At 32.1% G+C, this 13522-nt stretch overlaps 1 long non-coding RNA gene across 1 annotated transcript; it reads right to left on the reverse strand.

Moving 5' to 3' along the window:
- Positions 1–610: 610 nt before the first annotated feature.
- Positions 611–7810, reverse strand: LOC143236385 (uncharacterized). Its single transcript, XR_013019544.1, has 4 exons — positions 7605–7810; positions 6524–6838; positions 3870–4066; positions 611–808 (listed from the first exon to the last, which is right to left on the reverse strand). It is a non-coding gene; the product is annotated as an uncharacterized LOC143236385 (long non-coding RNA).
- Positions 7811–13522: the final 5712 nt, after the last annotated feature.

Below are 13522 nucleotides of genomic sequence, written 5' to 3' on the forward strand. Positions count from 1 at the left end.
CGAGAATATGCCACACAACGAACAATATTAATCTTGAAGATTATCACATATTGAGAAGCTACACCTTCGTGAGGCACGGCATGACTAGGTGGTTAGGACGTTCGACTCGTAATCTGAAAGTCGTAGGTTCAAATCCCTGTCGCATTAAACATGCTCGCCCTTTCAGCCGTGGGGCCGTTAAAATGATCAGGTCAATCCCACTATTCGTTGGTAAAAGAGTAGCCTAAGAGTTGGCAGTGGGTGGTGATGACTAGCTACCTTCTCTCTAGTCTTACATTGCTAAATTAGGAACGGCTAGTGCAGATAGCCCTCGTGTAGCTTTGTGCAAAATTAAAGAAAACAAACAAAAATACTCTTTCGTGAAATGAAAATATTACAATCATGTTAGAACCATTTATCTGATTTGGGGCGATTTTTTATAACAAACATCCTTCTTTGTCCATAAAAATGCAAATAAACACTAGAAAGATATTAGGAACTACTAAGAAATTTTTAAATACAATGATGGTGATTTGTGCTACAAGTGGGTTATCAGTGAAGTTAGAAGCATGCAGAAGTGCACTTCATTACGTTACTTGAATGAATAAAAAAGACACAATTACCTGTAATTTCCCTCGGTGGGGCACGGGTATAGAGTTTACATAAACATTGATATATACGTACTGTGCCTTCACCATCTGATAAAAGTTGAATAACTGTTTGGATTTTGTTTGTGAAGAACGGCTGTGGAAAATAAAATTCACTTTGGATTTCCTGTTGTTGGTCTGGAAGTAATAAGACGCTGACGTTATCCTGAAGGGTACAATACCTGGAATATACATAAATGTGCTCATTATGTAGTGTCATTCCACTACATTAAATAAACAATATTGTCCAAAAAACTAAATGTGTGGTTGTATATACATAAGGATTCACAATATTCTTTCTGACGTAAAATGTTCTTTAATATTACATTATAAAATAGTCTGATATTATAATATTTATATTTATTATTAAACTTTCACTTGTCAAAAATATCATTATTTTATTAACTTTGTGAAATCCTAGTAAAATTGTATAAATTTAGTTACTATATAAAAACTTTACCCCAAGTAATTGCTGTGTGTTTCTCATATAGTAAAGACACATCAGGCTATCTGTTGAGCCCACCAAGGGGAATTGAACTGCTGATTGTAGCCTTGTAAATCCGTAGACATACCGGTGTACTAGCGGGGGACATTATTATTACTCGGAAAACAGTAAAATATTTACAGTTATGCTATAAGAAAAAAACAATTGAAAAGTATGCAATTTGAACATAGAAGAGAAAACAGGTAGTTGTCAATTAATTAATGGAAATATATAAGACAAAGTTTTTTTTAAAATTAATATTTACGGAATATTTTCTCTCGGTGACTCGACATATAGTCTGAAGGCTTATATACTAAAAATTTTGTTTATATAACGCAGTGAGCAGTACATAGCAGGACACTGGGTAACTTTCTGCTTGAAAACTAACAAATGAAACACTGAATATTTTTCTTCCCACTTTTACATGAATGGATCTTCTGGAAAACATTCTAACTGTACCTTCTTGAGATTCAAATATTTAACCAAGATTTACCATATATTGAGACCCTTGAAGGAGAGAAAATCAGTTGAGAAAGGTTTTTACTATTGCAACACATTATTTTGGCGCCAAATTCGTCTAATCAGTAGTCTTTTCCATCAAGGCAAACTTTATGGCAGTAGACAAGAATTTTGGGTGAGAAATATTTGAACAAGTTTCTTCAGATTAACACTACAACTTCTGACTGACTATTTAATTTGATCAAGAATTGGAATGAGGAATAGCCCCTTAAAGCTTTACATTGCATTTTCTAATACAAGAGGAATGATCCAATAATAGACAAAGGGACACTCAGTTGATAATTTTCCACACCTTACTTTCATAAGATAACAAAAGTATTAAGTTAATGTACCGTTTCAGACATACACAACATGACCAAAAGTATGTGGACACCCAACCATCATACCCATATGTGCTTGTTGAACAGCTCATTCCAAAATCATGGGCATTAATATGGAATTGGTCCCCTATTTGCTGCTATAACAGCCTCCACTCTTTTGGGAAGGCTTTTCACTAAATTTTGGAACATAGATGTGGGAATTCACTCCTATTCAACCATAAAAGCATTAGTGAGGTCGTGCATTGTTGTCAAGTGAGAAGGCATGGCTCGCAGTCCGCGTTTCAATTCATCCCAAAGGTGTTCAATGGGGATGAGCTCAGGACTCTGTGCAGGCCAGTCAAGTTCTTCCACACCAACCTCGGCAAATCGTCTTTATGGACTTCGCTTTGTGCACGGGACCTTCGTCATGCTGAAACAAAAAAGGGCCTTCCCCAAACTGTTACCACAATGTTGGAAGCATATACTTATCTAGAATGTCATTTTATACTGTAACATTAAGATTTCCCTTTACTGGAACTAAATAGTCTAGTCCAAACCATGAAAAACAGCCCCAGACAATTATTTCTCCTTCATAAAACTTTACAGTTGGCAGTATGCATTCAGGAAGTAGCATTCTCCTGGCATCTGCCATACCTAGAGTCGTCTGTTAGACTACCAGATAGTGAAACGTGATTTATCACGCCAGAGAACACGTTTCCACTCCTTCAGAGTCCAGTATGCTTTACACTACTTTAGCCGGCGCTTGGCATTGCGCATGGTGATCTTAGGCTTGTGTGCGGCTGCTAGGCTATGAAAACCCATTTCATGAAGTTCCCGACGAACAGTTCTTGTGCTGACGCTATTTTCGGAGGCAGTTTAAAACTCGGTAGTGAGTGTTGCAGTTGTGGGCAGACGAATGTTACGCGCTACGCGTCGGCAGTCTCGTTCTGTGAGCTTGTGTGGCCTACCCCTTCGTGGCTGAACTGTTGTTGCTCCAAGACATTTACACTTTACAATAACAGCACTTGCAGTTGACCGGGAGAACTCTAGAAGGGCATAAATTTGACGAACAGACTTGTTAGAAAGGTGGAATTCTATGACGGTATCACATTGACAGTCACTGAGTTCTTCAGTACTACCCATTCTACTGCCAATGTTTGTCTATAGAGATTGCGTGGCTGTATGCTTGATTTTATGCACTTGTTAGCAATGGGAGCGACTGAAATAGCCGAGCCCACTAATTAGAAGGGGTGGCCACATACTTTTGGCCATGTGGTGTACATTTTGAAGGGAAGAAGTAGCCCTCATAAGGCTCAACAATGGCTATAGCTGCCTTACATTTAACTTTTATTTAAAAAAGAAATGAATTTATGTATTGTATGATGCTCTTAGCATTATTCCCAACATCCTATCTTTACGCTAAGGACACTATCTATATTAACCATGTTTTTAATTTCTCATGGACAATTTTAAATTTACTTTCCTAATCTTTAGAAAAGGAACACATACATTTTATTTTACTTTAACTAAGTGATGGTTGTAAAAATATTTGACCTAGATAGCCATGAAGTATTAAAAAACCCCAATCTCTGGCAACAGTATACATAAGTTTTGTATGTAAGAATATATGTTTCAATATTTTTGCTTTTAATTACAATATATTACCCATGCTATTCTCTGTTATGAACAATATATTTAAAAAAAACTGTTTATTAAGTTACAGTACACTGTTTTTATTTTAAATAGCCAAAGAAAGTATTGTTAAATTCCCTGATAATAAACTACTTGATAAATGTAAAAAATCTCTCAGTATCTTTTTTTTTGCCTGTAATGAATTTTTATAAACTCAGCCATCCTTTGTTATTTCTAACTATTGACAAAAATTTGTAAATATATCTGTAGTTACTAAAATATACACAAGAATGTTGTGGACATACTCACTTGTTACCGTAGTGAATCTGAACGCACTAGGTAATAAGCTAAACTGTAAGTGGGGCAGATTAAGTGCGTCACTGTCGCACTTAATAACTGAAATCATCAGGGTAGAAGTGTCGTCCTTTTCTCTTGGCATGATCTGAACAGAAGCTGACGATATGTGCTGCCTGTTGCCTTTAGACACCAGTAAAGAAAAATTATACCTGGAAAATATTATAACTTAGTAATGATGACTCTTGACAAAATTATTGTCATATCAAGGAATTTTTATCATAAGTATTTGTCATTTGCATATGAAGTACAATATATTTCATACAGCGATCGTTATAAAAAATTTTATCTAACACACAGACTTATAAGCTTCACAGACCAACATGTAAAAATGCATTGACAAACTATGTAAAAAACTTAACACTAAAAATAATCATTGTATCTCTGTAATTTTTATGCTTCTAGTTAGACTAATGTAACTCAGTTTCAATTCATAATAACTTACATTCTATAATGTTTTAAATTCCTTGTACATTCACACATTCTTATTGCTTGCAACTCTGTAAAATTGCCAAACTATTATATGTGAAATAATGACCTTTATGGAAAACATTTCTTAAGCAACACTCTCTTTCGTTTGGGTTTTTTTTTAGAAAAAGCAGACTATATTAAGTAATTGTAGAATTATTTCGTGACTCATAGTTTAAAACTAGTTTATATTTGACCACATTGCAGTTATTTGTGACTCAAAATTTTCCCAAACCATATGGCTTAATAGCATCAAGAAGTCTGTTCATAAGGTCATTAATGTATATGCGTGTTTTCTTATAGCAAAGCCCCAGCGGGCTAATTACTATGTCTACCTAGTGAAATCGAACTACTGACTTTAGAGTTCTAAATTTATAGAGTAACCGCTGTACCAGCGGGGACTTTCAGTTATGATCATTGAATCGATAAATGATTGGACGAAGCGAGCACCAAAGAATTGGTGTTTCAGAAATATATTGATTTCCAAACTTTGGGGAACTGGATAAGAACAATTTCACGAGTCAAAGAATATCAGTGGTATTAGGCAAAATAATTTAAAAATAAATATCTCGTGAGTGCTAGTTAATACCCATCGATGATACATCGCTCAAACCTAATATGGTGTGGAAATATTATCCCACTTCTATATTCGTTCTGGTTTAACTTTTCTGGGTCGCTGAGCACATTTCAACTGTCAAATGTCATCTGCATATTACATTTTAAATGTTAATTGAAAATACTTGCAGTTTTATATCAATAATGAATTAATGTTTTCTGATTTTAGTTCATTTAGTTAATGTAATTTGCGACGAAAAATGGATTTTATTTTTAAGTTCAGATTTCTGCACAGATTCGAGAAACTAAGCCTAAAGCATAGATTTATATTTGATAAAAAACTATCATTCACTGCAATATACGTACTGAATTTTTTCTCATTATTTTCCTTTTTTTCTCTGCATTTTATTAACATAGCCTATCGGAAATCACCTGTAGATAACTCCACAGCAAGTTATTGTAAAACTACTAAAGAAACGTAAAGTCAGAAGAGTTATAGACAAACGTTAAATACCATTAAATAGAATAAGTTATAAACCTCAAGTTATAATACAGTAAATAAAATGGTTTGAGAAGTAATTTATTGTTATATCTCGCTCAGTTCTGAATAATAGAAAGCATGGGAAAATTTACAAGGCTTAGAAACAAACCTCAGTCCTGGGAATTTTTCACAGATTTTTAGATGTTCTTTTCATTTCTGGAAAGTGTTTCCTGATAAATTTACCTTTTTTCAAATTAAGGCAATTTTCTTCTAGAACATGATACCAGTTAAATTTTGTTAGGTTTAGAAAGCATTGTAGCGACGGCAAAATACTCCAGTAACTGAAATCCCGTGAATTAAATATCACCGGATTCAAACAACGCGTATGACTAAAAAATAATTGTAATTTATTTAAAAAGTATATTTATTAGTTACACGTCAGTTTCAACCAATAATATTGTTATCAAAATTATCGTTATCTAGCTTTACCTGACACAGTATTGAAACGTCAGGCTGTCAGTTTGTACGATTTAAAGCAGAAAATATTGACCATAAAACAAAATCCCAAAATAAACTATTTTAAGGAAGATACAAAAATAGAATTGTGTATATATAATCACGTAAAATTGCGGTTAAAGTACTACATTATGACATTGTTTGGTGTTCATAGGTAGTGTGATGCCTCCGAAAACTGGTCGATATAAAATGAAACTTTCAGCTTAACAACAGAAAATTTATATTGTAAGGTAAAAATAAATAGGAAGTATTATTATCATTTTCTAAAAAATCTCTCAACAAAAGTTTCATAATTTCACAAAATAATTAATTATCATAAACTATACAAAGTTTTCAAGCTGAAGCCAAATACTATTTAAAAGGTTTGTTTTATGTTTTATGTAATTTTGTCAAATATTTTCACTGTGAGGAAGAAAAATTAAAAAATATGAGAAACTGCGCCCTTCCCGCTACTCACTGTCCCAGAGAAGATCAAGTTATTATTTATAGCTAAAACCATCTATTTTGCATCATATTTTGTAACTGCCTGGACAGTTTTAAATATAAAATAAGTATAAGTATATTTCTCTGAGAATTAAGGGAAACTAACGTTGCTGGAAAAGGAGTCCTGCAGGAACACAAAATGACGATAAATAAAATCTGCTTTCTGGAATATCTTCTATTCTGGATTTATTTGGATCATTGGTGTAACATCCAATCTCTCCACCAAAACTGCAGCTCCACTGGTAGATCAGTGCTCCCTGACAGTTGCTAAGGTCACGTGATGCAGACCCATCCAAACAGAAGGTTTTATTGACATCTATAACAATTTTCTCAAACTTCACTCGTGAAACAATCGGGAGCTCTAGTGTTTTCAGCTTCTTCGTTGCATTTGTCCATACGGCTGTATCTCTTTTATCGTAAACTTTAAGTAAACAGCCACGCACAACAAATAAAATTCTAAATTTAATTTACTGATTTATATAAGAATATTTAATATTATTAAATAGCAAACTGAAAATGGAATTAATAATGTGTATTGTTGGGATTACTACCAAAATTATTGTTAACAATATGCTTATTTAACTGATAATTCAGTATAATTTACTAAATATAAAGCTTTATTTATTTTGCTGGTTTATATTAAGCATAGAATAATGAATTTATTCGACACTTTACTCAAGCGATTAATTATTCATAATACATTGTGCTGATTGAGGTATCCAAAATTAAATAATATAATTATATTATAAATCGTCGTAATTTTTATGTGTATATACTAGATAGAATTACGTTTAATTACAGTATACGTCTGCTTATGCTCAAAAGTTAATAAAAACAATCTAAAAGCAAAAAATATATACAAATTCATACCTGTTACATGTAAATTATAGATTTTATTTCCTTCTAGCAAACCTGCAGGTAAAATTAACGTTGAACTCCATTCAGTTGGAAACACAAGGTCCAATGGGCTAAGACTCCATAGGAACTATTAATCAGAATTTCTTCAAAATACTAACACAAGCTTTTTGTTATAGAAAAAGTAGCAATAAGTATTTAACTGTATATTTCAAATGTGCTTTAACAGATACACCAGTCCATCAAGATTATATCAATCTGTCTCTATGGAAAACACAAGACTATTGTGCTGAACAGGATTGTTTCATCTCTTTGTAAGACAAGATACTTACATTTAAGATATGTCTTCTTGATATATGTTTGAAGTCAAAGTCTGTTTTACGGTAAAAACATTATCTCTCAAAGAGTCCAGCTGCTCTGGTCCAGAAATGGTAGCTGTTACTTTAGCACCTGCAATCCATACAACTGTTTTCTTTCTCACATATTCTAGTCCAAGTCGAGACATTCCACGAATAGTGAAAGTGTAACTCTCATTTGGTTGGAACTGAGCAAATAAAACAAGGATAAAATAATTCCTCACAAAACTGTTATTATATCTAGAATAACACTACTTCATTATTATTGTTAATTAAAACAGCAATAAATTCAATTGCAATCGTTTAATACTTTGTAATTTCAACGGTCCTTACTCAGATTAATGGTAAGTCCAGAGAAGCACCCCTGTGACTTCTGCTCATTTCTTCAAGAACGAGATGTATATCTTGAAATAAAAGTTTTCTGAGATAAATGATATAGTCAGCACAGGTAATTTAAGAAAGTGTTAAAATGATTCAAAACTTCAAGAAGATACAGTATACATGTTCCTAAAATAATCAATAATCTTCTGCTTTACATGTGGCACGGCTTTTAATAGAAGTAACAAAAATAAACCTAGAATTCGAGTATAAAACAAAAAAATATTAAACAGTAATTCCTATTTTCTGTATAAATATTGCACAAAAACACTTTCCGGTTAATGAAAACCGAAATAACACATGATTGTTATCGTAATTTCTACTTAAAGTTGAATACGTTATATGAAAGCAGTTTTGAGTGTACAAATCATCAAGGTACTAGGTCAGCATAATTAATATGAAGTTCCAATGGAATCGCAAGGATCAGACAGTTTGATACCGTTGATAGTTTGAAGATAGTAGGAATCCATTGGAAACTGATTGCTTTTTATAATAGTATGTAAGATCACTTTTATATTAATACATTTAAATAATAAAGATGCGTTATGATCGAGGATTTAAAACGTCCAAGATACAAATATCATTTGTCCATAATGACGTTGTTGAAAAGCAAAGGATAATAAAACAAATAAAAGCACCGGGATTTCCAAGCAAGAGACATCCAAATAATGTACCCCAGCTGTAGCAATCAAAGTGCAACATCTTGTAACAGAAGCGAATTCACTAATACACACCATTGCATACCTCAAGCAGGTGGAGAATGATATGGATATTCATGTTATTCCATATGAAGTTATAATGGTTACATCACCAAATGAGAGCTTGTAGATGTGCAAATGTGCTGTGACAACAGATACTAGGAAAATATTCTTCTTGCACATTTTAATCATTAAGAAAAGGATTCAGAATGGAGGGGTATGATTTGGATATAACACTTTACAATAGAGCCTTTTACAATATAAAATAAACTACAAGACTACTGTTATGATACAAGGTCGTAAAACAGAACACGACCAGAGGTAGCTACATAAATTGTAAAGATGTGGTGAGGCTCTCAAATCGTTGTAATATACATTCTGTCTTTGTTATTTTTTCTTTTAAATATTGGTGAATATAAACTCATAATAAATTAAATCTGATTTACATTATAAAAAAATAAAGTAACCAGCTAAATAAATTTTTATTCCTAATATTAATAAAACATTTATGAAAGTATAAGAATAAATGGAGAAGAAAATGATGAAAGAAACGTTTTCAAACAACACTTAACTACAGATATTTATAAGTATGTTTTTAGTGTGTGTTTCAAACTGTTTATGATCAACTTCTGGACTATTTTACTTTGTCCATCAAATCCAATAACACTATATGTATTGTGTGAGCATTGTTTTCCAAATACCGTTTACTGAAATCGTATTCCAAACTTCTATTTGAATATGCTATTTGAAATAAAGTATAACATTTATAACAAATAAATATACGACAATCTTTACAGACTAATATTCATAATATTTACTTTTCGAATTAAATGTGGGATCGACCGTCCATGTAAAATTGAGAGACATCGTTCAAAATATTTGCAGCTCGAAGATTCACAGGATTGCAGCAAATATTTTCTGGACTAAACACTTCAAATATTGGCTGTATCTATGAAATATAAGTATTTATTTAAAGAAAAAATATGCAATAATAAAATGCAACATATTATATCGTACTATCTAACATGAAATAAGATTAATTTAGTATAACTCTGTTGCCATGTTACCACCGTCTTGTCTACATTGAGAAAGCGTGATCGATATTTTTATATCAAATAAATATCGAAAGATATTTGCATCATGACAAAGCTTGTTGGAATATTTGTATATACATTTTTTATATCAATTATGAAGGTATACGAGCTGCAGATATAGTCGTTAAAGTCTTTATTTCTTATAATTTAGAGACTCAATTTGCTGTTATTTTTATTACAGTGTATTTATATACCATTAACAAAAGTATTAGCATTAAACTAAAGGATTGCGATATTTCAAGTTGCATAAAAGCAAACAAAGCTTCCAGGTGGTGTAAAAGTATTACTTTGTTAACACTAATAATCTTGTTAGTTATTTTTAAATATTATTTTTGAGTACATATTTGTTGTTCAACTTAGTCTACTAAGAATCAAGCAAAACAAGTTTCAAGAAACAAATTACATTTTCCTTCACCAAACCACATCTTTATATTGATCTAAAGTCATAATATTCTACTACGCCTTCAAACAATATTAGTTCTTGCATCATATTTATATAACATTAACAAAATGAAACTTCACTTTTTTCATTTCGAAATTGATTCCTACAGGTAAAGAGAAGATTTCATAGGAATGGTCTTCCCCATGCAACTTACCTTCCCCGGGGTCCAATCATTCATATGTTTGTTGATCAACTGTAGATAAGGTCAAATGAGTACCATTTCTAAATTCTTTTGCTGGGTGCCGTAGTATTGGCATTTAGATACAGTAAGAATGAAAAATTTGCGTTGGTGTATTGTTAACAGTGTCATGAAATTTAGGAAACACAACAAAACCCTTTATGAGGCTCTGTGGTCGGCAAGGTGAGTTAGCACTATTTTTTTGTTTTTCTTTAAGGATTATAAAAAAATTATATTCAAGTACCCATGCACAGACGAATCTATAAATACAACCACCCTTTTGAATTCATGTACATCTAATTTTGATCTATCATGTCCTAAAAGAAATATATATTCGTAAAATGACTCAGTTCTTCATATACAATACTGTATTTATAAAGAGTCTTCATGTCTCCACAAAGCTGAGAATTTAATGAATACCTGTGAATTTTTAGTAGAAACATCATGACAACAAGGTAGTTACATCCTTTTGAAAACAAATGTTATTGGGAAAACGTACCTTAATGTCATCCTTTATCATACTTTGAATCCGTCAACAAGTGTTAAACTAAACAATACCCTTAAGACTCCACTATTGAAAAATTTCGTTCATATCTCCAGTAGTGTTAACAGTTAAGTGAATCTCTTCAGTTAAGAATGAAATAGCTTAGTTGTATTGATTTCTAATTTTATCCTTTACAAATCTGTTTCCACCTCTCATTTTCAACGTAGGTACCTAAAATGTCCAGTCTTATATTTCTAGCTTAAATATTTCTGTTATTAGCAGTTTACATACACAGCGATTTCATGATACTTCTTTAATCTGTGCTTATTGTACAGGAAAATACAACAATAATAAAAATAATTAGAATGACACATTCTATGTTACATGTTTCATTGAATCTCTTATACTCGATATTAAACCAAAACAAAAATTGAGGAGTATAGATTAAGACAACTAATGATACACCTTGAAGAAAAAAAGATTTATCACTCATTCTAAACCAAATCTATATGAGTGTATTATTTTGTACTATTTTAGGAGAATTATAAACAGAATATATGTGTGTACTTCTGTTCTGTCAAAACGCGTTTTTTAAATTTCATATTTAATTTTGCTCTCTGTAGATAAACAGTAAATGAATCAGCATACACTTCATCTCTGGTCCTGGTTACTGAGTGAGATCAAACTTCCCGGTCAATTTACAATCTGTATTTTCTGAGTTCGAGTAGTATCATCAAATTTGTTCACTCTTTCAAATGTGTAAGTGTTATAAATGATGGTCAATTCCTATTTTAGTTGGTAAAAAAGTAACTCAAGAGTTGTTGTGGGTGTTGTTGACTAATTGCCTTCTCTTTAATCAACACTTCTAAATTATACCAGTACGACTATTTCTCGAGTAGTTTTTACGTAGTTTCGCAAACAAACAAACGATGGTACTGATAAGCAAGACAATTATCCACTCCTTCCTTCTCTATCTAGAACCATTGGCATCTAATAAAGGTCTTATTTTCATTCAAAAACCTAAGTTTGGTTACACACAAAGTCGTTTAAGATCAAATCAAAAAATTTCCACCTAGATCTAAACAACCTAAACAATAACTAAGATGATTCAATTCAACTGTTTAGTTATTTTTCTCTTATGTAAGTGACATAAATACTTTAAACACGTCTTACTATTATTTACTGATACTATCACCATTAATCAATTTCATTCATCAGAAAAAACAGGTTGTATAGTGAATGGGTGCATGAAAGAATAACGATGATAGTTAATCAGCATACTTTGATCATGACTGTGTCACTCACATCTTCCTTGGAGACAGTTGTAATCCATGTTTCTAGTAGTTGCATTTTACACTTTACCACTTAACATACAACATACCAATCAATCAGACTTTCATGATATTAAGCAGTTGCCATGTTCTTTATTGTGTTTTTACCCATAAATGAGGACAAGGTAATCTGAAATGGTGGACACATTGAAGGAAGGGATTAATATTTGAATAATTTGCTATGATCATAGGCTTTGTAATTTCAGTACTGAAAATTATACCCGTTTCTATATCACAAGCCTGGCATGAACGATTATTAACTTATCCATTTAATAATCTTCACTCTTCCTTTGATTTTATTCAGAACACTGGAATATTCCTTATACCACATTCTTATCATTCCCATGGAGATTGGTTGCTGTCAATGTCAGTACTTTAAGATTAAGCTACCCTCAAAAGTTCCTTTTTAAAATATGTTTTCGTGACATTTTTATGCTTAAAGTCACTTGATAAGATATAAAAAAAATTTAAAGATAATCACAAATACATCGAGTTTGCTTGATGTCAAATGAGCATACAGATCATTTCGTTATTATTATTAATCCCTTTACTGTGTATGAAGTGTTGACCAGATATAGGATTGTAATATGAGCGGTTATTATCAAAATCAATTGAACCATTATAAGGTAACTCAAATTATTATAGGTTTTGGTTTGTATGATGAGTGACGTTAATGATATCATGATAAAGGTTACAGAGTTAAGTATGTCTACTATGCTTATTTCTGCCCATTTCATTATCCAGTTACTCTTACATGAGTCATGTTCTAGAATAAAATGAGATTAGATCTGGTTTCAGAGTATATTCAACTGAGCAGACTCCTTTAGTCTGGCTACAGAGTGACTCCTAATTCATTTGCAAAAATAAATATTGTTCCATATGTTGTTGGTTTAATTAGCATGTTAGAACCATTTCAATCGAGCTGTATTGTGCTTTACTGTGAGAGAATGCACGTTATGGAGCATTTTGGCATATAAATTAGCACTGTGAAGTCTGTTATTAACTGCCTGTACATTTACAAGGCGTCTAATTTTATCAATGAACATATAATTCTATATAGAATGAGAGAGCGTACAACTGTGTCGAGGGCTGGTATGGCCTGGTTGTTAGAGTCCTCGACTCGCAATATGAGAGCCTTAATTTCGTATCCCCGTCATCGACTTTCATTGCCATTTCAGCCATGGAGGTGTTATAATACTACATTTAGTCTTACTCTTCGTTTGTTAAAGAATAACTCAAGAGTTTGATATGATAGTTGTTGAATAGATGTCTTCACTATAGTCTATCAC

Source organism: Tachypleus tridentatus, chromosome 2 (assembly GCF_004210375.1).
Source record: "Tachypleus tridentatus isolate NWPU-2018 chromosome 2, ASM421037v1, whole genome shotgun sequence".
Classification (NCBI taxonomy): Eukaryota; Metazoa; Arthropoda; class Merostomata; order Xiphosura; family Limulidae; genus Tachypleus; species Tachypleus tridentatus.